At 45.9% G+C, this 14,980-nt stretch overlaps 1 long non-coding RNA gene across 1 annotated transcript in view; it reads left to right on the top strand.

Moving 5' to 3' along the window:
* Positions 1–5,699: 5,699 nt before the first annotated feature.
* LOC133211166 (uncharacterized) overlaps positions 5,700–14,980 on the top strand; it is a 39,356-nt gene continuing 30,075 nt past the window's right edge. The window contains exon 1 of the long non-coding RNA XR_009725141.1: positions 5,700–5,880. This is a non-coding gene — a long non-coding RNA (uncharacterized LOC133211166). The remainder of the gene's footprint in view (positions 5,881–14,980) is intronic.

The following is a 14,980-nucleotide window of genomic DNA, read 5'->3' as shown; positions in this document are numbered from 1 at the left end:
CCTACACAGCCACTTGCTCACTCCCTCCCACAGTGGGATGGGGAAGAGAAATGGAAAAGTGAGAAAACTCATGGATTGAAGTAAAGACAGTTTAATCAGTAAAGAAAAGGCTGTGCATGCAAGCAAGAGCAAAACAAGGGATTAATTCCCCACTTCTCATCGCAGGCAGGTGTTTAGCCATCTCCAGGACAGCAGGACTATATCATGTATAACAGTGACTTGGGAAGACAAACATCGTCACTTCAAACATCATAGAACCACAGAATCCCAGACTGGTTTGGGTTGGAAAAGACCATCAAGCTCTTCCAATTCTGATCCCCTGCCACGAGCAGGGACATCTTCCACTGGAGCAGCTTGCTCCAAGCCCCTGTGTCCAACTTGGCCAGGGATGGGGCAGCCACAGCTTCTCTGGGCACCCTGTTCTCATGCTGGTGCTTCTTGTGCACCTTCCAATGTTGCAGAGTTAGTGAGGGGAGACAGCATGTCAGCCCATGTCCCTACGGCTCTCTCTTCCCTTCCTTATCATGTTTATTAAGGTGCAGGAGGCGGGTCTGGCTCTGAGGAGGACTCTGTGTAACCTGACGTGGTCTCAGCAGTAACACAGACGGGCAAAACATTTTACTTTACATTTGGTGAGAGGCAGGCATTGAACAAAACCCACCCGGTGACACCTTCTGCAAACAGTCTGCAGTGGGAGGGGGGTGAATCTGCAAACACACTCCCAGGCAGGTGAGATTTAGAGGAGGAAATAGGGTATAGGGATTGCTTCTTCCTATGTACCAGGCACAAAGTTGTCCAGGGAGCTTTAGCAGTAAGAATCACACACGTACATACACACACAGAGAAAGAGATGCAGAGGAGTCTAGACTTCTTAAAGCCTTTTCCTTGCTGGTTCTGTCTGGCAGAGCCTGAGTTTTGAAATACCAATGCCTTTTCATGTCATTCTCAGCTTTAATTTATTCTTTTTTTGAATCAATAAATATCCCTCCACTCCTCCATCTGGAGGATTCCTCCTTCATCCCACCACTGCCAAGCTGATCAGAGCCACCTATGCAATGCCATTTGATCCAGAACATATTTCAATCTTGGCCCGTTCTCAACCTCATAAATTCCTGACATGATTCGGGAGGCGTTCCTGTTGGAAATAGCTCTCTGCTCCGCTGTCGTATTTATAGAGATTGCTGCTGCCTCTGATCTGAGGCCAAACATTAGGAATAACTGCAGCAGGAAGCAGGACAGAGCTCGACATATTGTTTGTCTGGATTGTTTTAATTTCAGGATCATGGAATACCCCCATTTATTGATGTTAGGAGAGGAGGAAAAAAAAAAAAAAGGGAAAATAAAAGCATTGTTCAGGAATTTTCTATTTTAATTTTTTCCCTTTTTATTGCTTTTGTTAGAGGCAAAGAGGGAATCGTTACGTTTGTGCTGAGGACAGGGAGGTGAATTAGATGTTGGTGACTTATTAATTCAGGAATCCTGTCCCTGCAGATTAGAGCAGAGGTTCCCACTTCTTTATTCTCTGCTTGTTGAAACAAAGCCAGGCAATGCACATGGCTCTGCGTACGTGTATGTGTGTCTATGTGTGTATGACATGTGTGCATGACAGTGCAGAGATGTAGGTGGGCCCCTGGAAACTTTGTCCATGCACCCCTGAGCATCACAGAAACACCAAGCACTGGTGAGGGCTGAAGCTGCTCATGGACAAGGTGCTAAGGCTGGCAGTTTGGAAGGAGCCACCCTTCCAGCCAGGAGATGGCCCTTACTCAAGGCGTGAAGTCCTTGGCCATGGGCTCGGAGTTGAGTAGGAAAACACAGGATGGAGATGCCAGGAGCCTTCAGACACAGCGTGTCTGAACTGGGAAGGCTGTGTTTGGAAGTGAGAGACAAATGCACATGCTGGGAGCCTGCTGAAGTCGACAGGAAAAGGTTTTTCACTTCAGTAGACGTTGGATGACATTGGAGGTGCAGCTGAGAGGGAGGATGGGGAAAAGGACAGAGCAAAGTCTTCCCTGTACAGGGGTATCAGGCAGTCTATGGGGGGAACAATGGCGTGCCTGGTGTTCAGAAACCCCATCATAAATGTCTCCCACCCCTGTCTGGCCATCAACTAACTGTGAGGGGGTTTAGGACACTACTGAAGCACAGAGTGAGCTGATGAAGTGGGATCTCACTGCAGAGAGGCACTGCACTGTCTTCTCCCACCGCCATGCTTTCCTTGTAGCATTACTCTGATACAATGGGGATTTAGACTGCCCCAATCCTACTGCCTTCAGAAAGAGTACTTAAAGACTTAGGTATCTTTTGTTTTGGTAAAATCATGGAATCATAGAATCACAGAATGGTTTGGGCTGCAAAGGACCATAAGATCATCCAATTCCAACCCCTCCTTAGGGTCTTTCTTAGGTACATGTTAAAGTACGTTCCTAAGTAGGCATCCTGAATTTGTGCAATTGTGTCTCGAGAAAGAAACCCGAGTGTGATTTCATTGCTGGGCAATAGCACTGGGAAAAGAGGTCTCTTCTGCCAAATCCTGGGCTGTGCTGGTTCAAGCCTACCCCTGTTGCTGGTTACAGAGAGCTCTGTTAATTGAGCATAGATATGGAGTAAGCTGCTGTAAGTTCAGAGGAGAAAACCATCCACGTTTCCAGCAAAAGCTACAATCATATTAGCTTGACACAAGGGAATAATGAAGGGCTCTACTCAGAGAAGAAAATAGCAAGAGCCAACAACGGGGAGCTGAAGCCAGAAAAACATTGGTTATGAGCAAGTGAGCCTTGTAAATGGAAGGGGGAGGTTGACAGCCTGGGGCAAGCTATCAAGGAGTGGTTGAAGGGTTGGCCAATCGCTAGGGTGCCTTTAGGAAAAGATACTTTAAACAAATCCAGGTCACTGGGCTCAGTCCAGCTTTGAGGTGAATGTGCCTGTGCTGTGCTATGTGGGAGACCAAATGAGGGGTTTGACTGTTTCTGCCATCCTCAATGTCTCTGAATAGAGAAATGCCAGGAATCACTTGTGGGCTTCCTAAGCTGATAGAGAAAATGGAGATGAAGCCATCTCACATTGCGTCTTGGATTGTCAGTGCTACTGTGTGTTTGCACTTTGTTCCCAGCAACCTGTGAAATAGTTCAGACACAATTCTGCAGTGGTGGAGAACAGATAAGAAATAATCTGTGCTGTGTGTCTGGCTTCACAGGGAGAGAAAGCAATTGCCTTGACTCACTGCTATGTGAAAGTTCCTTTAGTATCATAGAATCACAGAATGGCTTGGTTTGGAAGGGACTTTAAAGCTCATCCAGCTCCAACCCCTGCCACGGGCAGGGACCCCTTCCACTGGAGCAGCTTGCTCCAAGCCCCTGTGTCCAACCTGGCCTTGAACACTGCCAGGGATGGGGCAGCCACAGCTTCTCTGGGCACCCTGTGCCAGCGCCTCAGCACCCTCACAGGGAAGAGCTTCTGCCTTATTACATCCAACCTGACCTTCCCCTGTTTCAGTCTGAACCCATCACCCCTTGTCCTATCACTACAGTCCCTGATGAAGAGTCCCTCTCCAGCATCCTTGTAGCCCCCTTCAGACACTGGAAGCTGCTCTGAGGTCTCCACGCAGCTTCTCTTCTCCAGGCTGAACAGCCCCAACTTTCTCAGCCTGGCTCTATATAGGAGGTGCTCCAGCCCCTGATCATCCTTGTGGCCTCCTCTGGACTTGCTCCAACAGTTCCATCTCCTTCTTATGCTGAGGACACCATAACTGCGCACAATATTCCAAGTGTATCCTTCATTACCTTTCTAAGAGCGGAGACCAGCACTTACATTCCCTTTGATGTTGAGTCTACTGCCTCAGTAAAACTGCCAGCAGCTAAAGGAGGATGGAAAATAAATGTCTGGAACAATATGAAGGAAGAACCAAAATAGGTCTTGCTGTATCCAGGCTCGATCATTCTTTCCTGAGCTCCTGCATCTTCTTAGAGGTAGGAGAGAGTCTAACCCAGTGCAGCCTTTCCTACATTATTATATGGAGGAAAACTCATAGACATGCAGCAAGAAGTGCAGATGAAAGGGTGGAAAAAAGGATGGAATAATTCTGGTTTTCATCCAGAAAGCTGAGGCAGCAAAAACTTTAAAGGGAATAAAGCAATTCTTTTGAGTCTAACTACATCTGTGTCATTCCAGTTACACCTTCCCATGGAGCTGACCACCTCAACCCATAACTGTGGCTGGCAGTGGTGTTACCCTGGAGTCTTTGCCACAGTTAAGTCACAGTAACCTCCCTCTAGGAAGAGAGCTAGCCTTGAGAAACTAAACAAGATCAACATTGCCTTGAATCTTTTAAGTGACTCCCAATGTGCTGCCTCCCTCAAAACCTATGCTACTAAAAAATGTTCCTTTTATTTGAACATAAGGATAATGGAAAGAGGGAGAACATAAAATAGATGGTGAGGAAGACTGGGACAGATGCCAGAAGATCTGATGCTAATCAGATCCAGATAATGTCCACATCCAATATCATCTTCCCTGGGGATGGTACCCAGGATGCAGCGCCAGGAGGATGTCAATGCCGAGACTCCAGCACTTTGCCTACACCACCAGGGAAAGGGAATCTGCAAATATTTAGTCTGCCAGGGAGACTGTTCCAATCAGTGGATGTCAGATCAAGGCTTAAATGAAGCTGAAACATGTAAGGGTTTGGACAGAGCTTACCCAAGTCACACAAGGGTCATCACTTACTCAGAACTATTAGTATCTGACAAGCATGCACATCCCTAGGCACTTAAACCAGAAACTGCTTAATTTACACTAGCAGTCATGGGATGGATCCCATTTAATGTGAATTCCTGCATCCCCAGAAAGATGAGCTTGGGCTGATTTCATTGCTTCTCATCCCCTGGAAATCTGCTTATTCATAAATAAAACCCCACCATCATTATCTGAAATGGGGGAAGGAGCCTTAGTCACAGAAGACAGGGTGTCATCACTCAGCTGTGTTATTACTAGCTTCACCCTGGCCCTCGATCCTAATATGGTTACGGGTAATGCTTGCACCAAGAGCCGTGGGCAAGTGAGGACTTGTTTGGAAATGAAGGGACAGGCACTGCAGAGCTCCACATGAACATTCAAGTGAAGAGAGTCATATCACCAGATGCACAACACCAACACTATGTTGGTTGTGGGATGGGTCCTGTTCTCACCCTCCTTCCTTTTTCCACACTGTAGCTATAGGTTTTCTTCAAATAAGGGCAGGAAAATCTCTCAGGTCAAGACAACAAGGAGATCAAGAACAACTGACAAGGTGGAATTCAAAGGACACCATTTCACCCAAAATCAGTGAATGGCTAACAGATAGGAAACAGTTTTTTTTGGTCCTTGTTCCACTGATGTTAAACCAAGTTTTGCAGCTCTATCTGCTGCATGAAAAGGGCTTCATCAGTGCTTTCTGCCTTTGGGCATATCTTCCTGTCTGAAGCAAGAAGGACATTTTCAGAAGACTGATTTTAGGTTCAGGGTTGCTGAATTATGTGGCTTTAGGTGAATGAGACAGGGGCAAACTGGAGAAACAAAAAAGCTGCTGGTTTAGTGTGCATCAAGTTTTGGAGGCTGAAACTTCCACTTTGCACCTTGTGAAAACCAAAGTGTCTCAAATGAACATGTAAAACCTTAAGTTTTGCAGCCCTTTAGCCTCTTCGCTTTCCTGGTACAGTATACACAGTCCTATGGAGGAGGATTTACAGGACACGGTCTTCATTAATGGAGCCCATCTCAGCCTTGCAATCCTCATGCAGAGGAACAGCAGGAGTTTCTTTAGGACTCCTCACCACACAGGGGTTGGTTGTTTGTGAAAATGGGATGTCTTGGAAGGAAACTTGCATCTGAACTCCTCAGCAGGTGAGCCCCAAATGTGTTTTATTTTACTCTTCAACACACAAAGCCAGGCCTGATGGATTTGATAGCCTTTCTAGTCCATCAGTCTGACAGATTGGAAGGGAAAAGGAATGTTTTCCAATTCCATGAGAGCTTTTGGTGCTTTGCAGATGATCCCTTTCGTGGTGCACCCTGTCCTCTGACTGGATAAGGAAATAATGTTAGATATAAAGGCTGTGATTGACAGTCAGGCAGACAGATGCATTTTCTAGTAACAAAAGCCAGACAGATAGTTGGACTGTTTCTCTAAGCCAACCTCCAAAAACCTGCCCTTGGCATAAAGAAACTCAGGGAAGGAATCTGTCGAATCTCCTCAATCTTAAAACACCAGCAAGAAATTACTCCCAGCCCTTACATTTCCCTCTGCTTTTGTGCCGTAACCTTCTTCACTTACCCTCCAGCAAATCTGCTGTACCAGATGACAGAGTTCAAGCATAAACAAGAGGTTTCAAGGCTCAAACCTGATTCCTTCCTTTCCCATTGCAGTCCTCCCCTATTGACTGTTTCCCACAATTAGGGGTCCCTCCATTCCCAAAACTGCTTTAAGTATAAGCGTGCTATCACGTTACTTTCCCTTGGGCAGACGCTACCTTTGGTAAAGTCCTCTTTTCTGTGTCATTTTTCTTTTCCTTTTCTTTTTCCTCAAAGAGGAAAATTACAAATACAAGTAGCCATAGCAATAAATCTCTGCCCATGTTTCACATTCCACCCTGCCCCTTTAATATATCTGTTTATATATATAATAATGTATCCGTTATGCACCATTTATGCACCGTGCTTAGCACCATTTCACAACACCTTTTGCAGGAAGATCAGCCAAATATTTATTGGTTTTGCAGAATTTCAAGGCTAAATGTTGAGTTCACACAGGTTTCTCTGTCTCATCTTAGTCTATAGCTTAGCTATGGTACATATAGGTAATGTAGGGTCTATATCTGGCCCACGGTGTAAGGAAAGACAGAGATAAGGTCTATCAGTGGGCTGTACCAGAGATGTTACCCCTTGATGCAAAGACCTAGAGTATTTTCTAACTCTCAAGTATGTTGTACAATGATCTGGGGCTGACCTTTGTTTTTAGAACAGGAAATTCTCCAGGATGTATTTTCTGGGGGTACGTGATATTTTGCATATATTTCTGTATCTGCTGCTAGCTCATGGCCCATGTTCCTTCTCTGTCCCTCCGGTCAAGTCTCAGCAGATTTGTAATCTCTTACATCTGCATCTGTAGCTCGTATGTGCAATGGGCAAACATACTTGTGGATTCAAAGAACTGTTTTCTCTTATAAGCCCTTTACTTCTCGGTACATGGAGCTCTCTTACACATTTGTGTTTTGTTCCAAGGAAACAGTCTGGTGCTGGAAAAGACCCCAGAAAAGCATCCTAGAAGTTCTCCAGCTTGTGAGAAAGGTAAGGTCTGGTCTTTGGCTGTCTTCTTTCTCTTCTTGTCTTGCTTTCCACTCCTTTTGGTTCTTTCATGCTGTGCAAGTATTTGGACTTTGGTGCTTGAATCGGAGCACCATGCTGGTCTTCAATGAGAGGATTTCTCCCCTAGAGAAAGACTCACCAGGCATCGCCTTTGCTTCCTTCATTATGGTTTTAGCAAATAAAAACTGCTGTTTCAGCTTTGCTGTTTGGTCACGGTCAGAGGGCGACATGCTGGGCCAGGATTTCTCTTCCTGGGTAAATCATGCAAAGTTACTGCAAGTCAAACAAGGTGCCTTCTGAAATGCCTTTTTGCTTTATTGCATTTCCTCTGACAGTTCATCTGCCTCCCCTTGGTCTGAGCTGTTGTCTGTAACGATGAGGTAGTTTGTGTGGTTTGCAATGAAAAGGTCCTTTCCTAGTTTGTTCCAAAACCTGCTGGGGATGCTGTATATTTTCCTTGTCTCTGTTTGTTGCTTGGCCAGCGTTTCCTTGCCTCTCTAACATCTGCTCACCAGACCCCAGATATCCTTGATCGCATTTGGCCAGTATGAGGCACCTCTCGTGCTCTGGTGCGTTCTTGGGAGTGCATCTGCTCACAAAAATCTGGTTGCTGTGATCCAGCTGCATTTGTGTCTGAGCCGTCTCTCCCATGGGGCTCCTCATCTCTCTATTTCCAGCTAGTAGTGTCTCTCTGTCTTCTTTTCCATGGCTTTTTGTGCATCCTGTTGATATCTGGTGAACTTTATGTCTGTTCTGCACTTTTACATAGGCAGGAATTCACTTTTGCTATACTCTCAGCTCTTGGTAGTTCTAAAGAGAACTCTACCAAGTTCAAGAGAACTGGATAGAGCTCAGCATGAGGGTTGACAATTCAGGGGTTTGGACAGCTGGGGATGGTTGTGAAGAATTGCTGTCCTCTTTATCCAAGAATTCACTAAAGGAGCTTTGTTTCCTGCCTCCTTCACTCCCCAGCCCCATTATCTTCCTACCTTTGGCTTCCACTGTATCATCCCACTTAGGCTCTCCATCTCCTCCAACCACTCAGTGCCCACCTCCACCTCTTCTGCTTTACCTCCATTCCTTGTCTAGCCTCTTAATGTGCTGATATTTCAATCCATAGATTTTAGACCTCATTTTACCCAACCTCAGGTAGCTGGCTGTGGTCAGGAGCACCCTTGATTAGCTGCAAGTAATGGAGACAGCTTCAGAAGGCATGTCAAATAGCTTGTTCCTTGATGCTCAGGGTAACTTCATTCACTGTCTCTGGGGCACTTTACCTGCTATTTGTAGAAATAGCAGGTGAAGAAACCACCTTCTTTCCAGAAACCCCCTTCTTTCCAACTTTTACATGCACAGTCCAGAGGAAAACATGAAAGTTGGTAAGTTCTTGTGAGTCTTTTCATTCCGACTCCCACATCTTTCATTGCTATTACAAATTCTGTGTAATTTGGCTGTGGTTTGACCTGTTGTTTCTCCAGATTTTTGACCTCTGTCATGAATCTTTCATTCAGGACATTTGCTGTGGTCTGACAGTGATTTTAGAGTACAATTAGAATGTATTGGGTCCTCTGGTGAGTTGCGGATGCATCCAGATGAGGGCTGACCATGTGACAGCCATTGCCTACTACAGCTTGTAGTGCAGCAGCTTGTATTTAGCTTTATTTCTTAACCGTTGCAATACCAGGCAGCAAGCACCAATCTCCTAAGCAGGGTTTGGTGGGAGTCAGGGCTGTAATTCAGTGCCAGGGATGTGATTACTCTCTGGCTTTTGCTCCTCTTTCCACTAGTCTCCGCTTTGGATTTCCTAGATTAGGATTTCCACTATGATTTCCTACATTTGAAGTTAGGATCATGGCCATAATCTAAGTAGAAAACCAGCAATTCCCAAACCTGATACCGTCCTATTTTATTCTTTCTGCCTTAAACACAGACCTATCTCATGAAACACTTCCCCAAGCAGAGCTGCCTGCATACCCAGATGTTGTCTGAGCATCAGTGTGCTGCAGTGGTCCCACAGGGAAAAACACATGCCATAACCCTCCAGAAGTAAATTTTCCTTGTCTGGCCTTCCTACATCCTGACATCGCTTCTCCCCTATGCATAGCAGGGATTGCAGCAGCTCATGAGGCCTGGGAGTGTGTTGGACAGGTTGGAAATACCCCACAAGAGGTTTCCAAGAGACCAGAAGTGGGCTTTGGTTGGAAAGCCAGTCTATAGATTTCCTTGTAGCTCTTTGGAGGTGATGAGGGAATGCAGTTGCACCCCTCTGTCTAGCCAGAGGCCATGAGATGGAGTGGGTTGCTGAACTGGACTCCAGAGACCTCAGCTTATTGCCTGATCTAAGGCAGAAACAAAAGATGAGAGCAAGCAAATCTCTTCCTCCCCTTTTCTCCTCCTCTCTGATAGCATGTCTTTTCCATTTAGAGATTATCTCTCTATGTGTATCCACAGTGCACTGGGGGCTCATACTCCCCACTTCCAAACACTGCTTAAATACAAAGGAAATTAGAGGAACCATTACCCGATGCCTGGGGCTAAGCTTGCGTTCCTCATCACCTTCAAAGGTCTGATCAACAGCTTGCATTGAGGTCGAATCCCTTTTTCTCATTCTTTGCAATACCTCTCTTTATGGGATCATACTTTATTGCTTTCTTTCCAAGTGTTTCATTACAAACTCCATTAATGAACCACTAGGGGTAGCCAAATGTGTTTGGTTGCATGCAGGACCTCAAGAGAGGATTATGGAGCACATTCACCACAAAGAGCCTCAGCTTGCTTGCAAACAAGGCAGCCTAATTAATCCTGCTTCCTGCCCTAACAGATGAGCTCTCGAGACAGAGACCTCCCTGAACTCTGGTCTTTGGGGAGATCTGGAAGGACATCAGATGCTCCAGAGCTGAGAACTTGGTGCAGGAACCTGACCCCCTCCAGACCCAACATAAGTCCAGCAAGATAAACCAATGATGCTTGCCACATGGCTGTCACACATCCCAGTGCTGAGGCCACCGGCCTCCCACTGGGGCTATAAAACACACACTGGAGAATACTGGGAATGAGAAACCTCTCCCCACAGTTTAAATGAAAAGGCTGGGAGAACGAATTGCAGAAATGGCTGACATGGCCACCTCTCTTGACAACTTTACCTCTTGTGAGATGGTAACTTAGGAGGAAAAGACAATTTTGTATAGGTCATCTTCCATCTTCACCCTCCTTCAGTCTCTCCTCCCTGTGTTATTTATGTACAGCCATAAACTGCTGTTAACGACACTGTGCAATAAGGAAACAGCACTGCTGTAACATTGATGGGGAAACTACATAAACTTAATGACTTCCCAAGGTCACAAAGGCAGCCTGTACTTCGGGCATGGGATGTACCGAAGTCCTCCTGCATCCCACTTTAGTGCCTTGGTGGGCTTTTTCTTTCCATGTTTCACTACATGGATGAAACCCAAGAGAGATAAGTGAAGCAAGCATGACCCTGTTCTGCTGGAAAACCAGACCAAAGGCAAATGGCTGTGATGCTTTGGGTCCCAGTGCACTTGCATCTGCTTGCTATTAGGCTGAAGGTGGCCTGTGAGCTATCTTCACCATGCCTCAACTGGGGTTGTAGGTATTGCACATAGGATTCATTGAGCTGCTTCAGCATGAGTTTGAATTATGCAATCTGGAATCAGAAGCTTTTCTGTGATGACATGGGTAAAACACAATTTCTTTCTAGAAACTGAGCGCTAAACACTTCCCCATATACAGCTCTGCCACTTCTCTGCTGTTTCAATAAGACCTGCATATACTCACATCATAGATGGGCACAATGAAAAATGAGTCTGCTCCTTTTCTTGGGACCTGGAAAGTTATGAGGGAACAAATCCTTAGTACAGGAAAGACATGGAGCTGTTGGAGCATGTCCGGGGGAGGCCATGGAGATGCTGCAACGGCTGGAGCAGCTCTGCTCTGGAGCCGGGCTGAGAGAGATGGGCTGGGGCAGCCTGGAGAAGAGAAGGCTCCTGAAGGGGAGACCTTAGAGCAGCTCCAGTGCCTAAAGGGGCTGCAGGAAAGCTGGAGAGGGGCTTGGGACAAGGGCCTGTAGGGCCAGGCCAAGGGGAATGGCTTGAACCTGCCCGAGGGGAGACTGAGCTGAGCTCTTAGGCAGAAGCTCTTCCCTGTGAGGGTGCTGAGGCGCTGGCACAGGGTGCCCAGAGAAGCTGTGGCTGCCCCATCCCTGGCAGTGCTCAAGGCCAGGTTGGACACAGGGGCTTGGAGCAAGCTGCTCCAGTGGAAGGTGTCCCTGCCTGTGGCAGCAGTTGGAACTGGATGAGCTTTAAGGTCCCTTCCATCACGAACTGTTCTATGAGTCCATGATTTTAAGCCCTGCACCAGACAATATTCACCTCTTGGACAGGGCTCTTGAAGGAAGTGTTAAACATAATCAGGCTTTGAGAACTGGTATTTAAAATCGGTAGAAAACCCAAGGGAGGAAACGGGCATAACTTGCCCTCAGAAGCCATCCCAGGTCTAGTAGAGTTCTTGGTACGTGTTACTGAAAAAGGGGAGGGATGTGATTGCTAAAGAAAGAGTAGAAGTTAATTAAACTTTTATGAAGTTCATCACTGGAGACTCTTATGGAAACAATACAGTCATGATGGGTGCGTGATAGCTGTGTTAAGGAATGGGCCTATGTAAGAGACAGAAAACTAGGATTAGGAAAGAAAGATCAATTTTAAACCTACTGGTGAGGTTCCTTGGGGCTGATGCTGAATGATAAATGGTCTGGAAAAGAACAAAGAGGCAAGTAATAAATGGTAGATGATTGTCAAATACTTCTGGGACTCTCTAGAAGAGAATGGAAAGAACTCAATGAGAAGTTTCCAGAGGTCTTTATCAGGTCAGTGTAGTCATCCTACCTGCCTATATCCTAAAATTGTTAAATAAATTTGCTTTCTTTAAAACCATTTTCAGATTTGGAATGTGCCTGAAGAACTCCCCACTTAAAAACAGGACTTCAACACCAAAATCTGTAATATAACACAGTTGGTTAATTTTTCATTTAACTTCTTAGTTTTGAGCCATTATGGTTGGTCTGAAGTTTTTTTCTTAGCAACCATCAGGACAATAAGCTTTGGAAAAATATGACTTGATGCTCTCAGAGTTAGATGTCCCTGGGAAAGGGGCAACAATTTCTGTTGGAGTCATTGTTGAACATGGCCATGGTGGTTTCACTGCGTTGCTTTAGCAGCACAGCACACTGTGCATCGAACAGCTTAACGTCAGACCATGAACAGAACACACATACTTTACACTTGGATATGTGCATTTCCTCCACAAACACATGCTGCAAATCAGCCCAGCAAGGGAACACCTCTCCTTGGTTTAGCTGACCCATGGTAACAAGAGGAGTACAACTTGCCTTTCCGTATCGTCGTCATTTACCTCTTGACATGACACCTTTCTCTGCTCTCAGCCCCTGGCTATACAAGATGTGGTTTGCATCCAGGTCTAAATCCAAACCCCTCCAAGGTGTGTGAGAGTTCAGATTTCAGCCTGTGCCTATGTCAAACGTGAACCCTTTTTAATAAAGCAGAAATCTCCAGATGCACCCAAACAGATGAAAACCATCAGCAAGGATAATGCCATTTCATCTCTTCTGGAGGAACCTTTACGATCCCCCTTGCTTTCCACCTCCCTGGTCTCCATCTTGCCGTCTGTTATCCCACATAACTGGATCGTTGCTTTGTATCTTGCTCATGGCCTTCACCTGACACAGCCCATTCCCCCTTTCCAATAAAGGTAGAAACACAGAGGATGTGCTTGTGTGCACTCATTCTCTTTCCAGCCCATCTCATGCTGGGGGCCCCATGCAAACCACGCTATCAATCTGGCGGTCTCTGATGATGGAGCCCACATGGGAACCTTAGATAATGGATTACAGTGGAGGACATATATTTCTAAATGTGTTTAAGATGTCTGGCAGTTTCTTAAGAAGCAAAAGAGGGGAGGGGAAAAACAATTTAAGGAGAGAGAAATGTACCCCAAATCAGTGCGATGCTTTCAGAAACAGGATGAGGAAAGTCCATCATGCTGTACTGCTTCACCCATCCCAACACAGGAGGTGAATGGGGAAAGTATCCTTAAAGCAGAACTCCCATAGCCGAGGGCAAGGAGACAAGCAGGTAATATGGTAAACATTGCACATGGTTTGAATTATCATTGGTAATAAAACCATTCATCATCAGCCTCCATGCTGAAGATTGAGATAGCTATTGCTCCTGAGGATTCAGTGACTGAAAGAATGAATCATTTGCTGTTCTCCTGCTCTCTTATTTTCTCTGACCTCCATGGCCCTGGCTCAAGGTCTTGCTGCAGAATGACAGGTCAGCTGCTCTGGGCTCAGTATCCCAAAAATTACAGCTTGGGATTCAAAGCTAATCACAGTCATCACTGGTGTGTCTTCCTGCTCTCTGAGACTGGGCCTCCTTTGGCATGAGGACTGAATTATCCCTCTGCCTCAAAGACTAATCACTCAGCATCAGAGCTGAGAGAGGGATGGGGATGTCCTGTGTATGACCCCACCAAGCACTGGTGATTCTGGTAAGCCCCACACAGACTGCAGAAGGTTGGTACATTATTGAGGTTTCTTTGGTTGACCCTATTAAAACTCTGCTTTGTGTATCACATGCAACATCAGGGTTGCAGTATGTGAGCTTCCCTCCCGCTTACCTCAGGAGATGGATGCAATTCCTGCATGTTCTACCAGAAGCCTGGAAAACAGGGCAGAGCCTGTGGTGCCCTCTGTTTAAGATCACAACTCAACCATCATCAATTCAAACCAACACCCATTCAAACCATCACCCTCAGAAACAAATAGGAGGAATCTTCCACATTGCCCCCACAAAACCATGGATTTTGGGTTCCCTCTCCAGTGGTGCCCAGGTTCCCACTTCCCTGACATTCCTTCCATGACTTCTCTTCCAAGCAAAATCTCCTCACCCATAAACTACATTCTCCTTTCCAACTGGGCCTCTCTCCAGGAAGGTCTGCCCAGAGCAAATCCCTCTGGTGCAACGTGAAGTACATGTGTGGTTCTCCCCAGGTATCAACCCAAAACTGGGTCAGGATGGCTGCTGTAAACTTGGTGTACGTGCTCCACTGAGTTTTGGGAGGGAATAAGATGCTTCCCCTACTCGGACTGTCTGGTTGTAGAAACCATCGCAGGTTCCTCGCTTCATGAAGTGATTTCTTTCAGTGTTATTGAGCTGTTTGGATAATAACAATAGCAGGTTTCTCTTCCAGACACATTCTCTCTGCGGTCAGCAATGCTCTTTGGGGTTTCCTTGCCTCCTGTAGCTGTATAGCAGCAATACTGGGTAAAACAGGCTAAAAAGAGGTGAGTTTCTAGAGGTATCAGTGACTTTAAGCTGCTTTTACACACTCAGTTTTGTATTACAGGATATTTTATTACAGATGAGGATGCCATACAACAGAATTGCTTTTCACACAGCTTGGGTTTTTTTCAAATAGCTTCGTTTAGTTCTTTCTTTGCATCAGTTTTACACTGCTGCACCTTTGCCAGACCTGAATATGGTTTAAGCCATCAAGGATCACACACCTTCAGCTGCTCAGTCACAGCCCCTTTGAGGTCAAG

Source organism: Neopsephotus bourkii, unplaced genomic scaffold, assembly GCF_033783945.1.
Source record: "Neopsephotus bourkii isolate Nb327-2 ecotype Australia unplaced genomic scaffold, CSIRO-AGI_Nbou_v1 NB_580, whole genome shotgun sequence".
NCBI lineage: Eukaryota > Metazoa > Chordata > Aves > Psittaciformes > Psittacidae > Neopsephotus > Neopsephotus bourkii.
The sequence above is the reverse complement of the archived record's forward strand: the minus strand, read 5'-3'. Positions and strand labels throughout refer to the sequence as shown.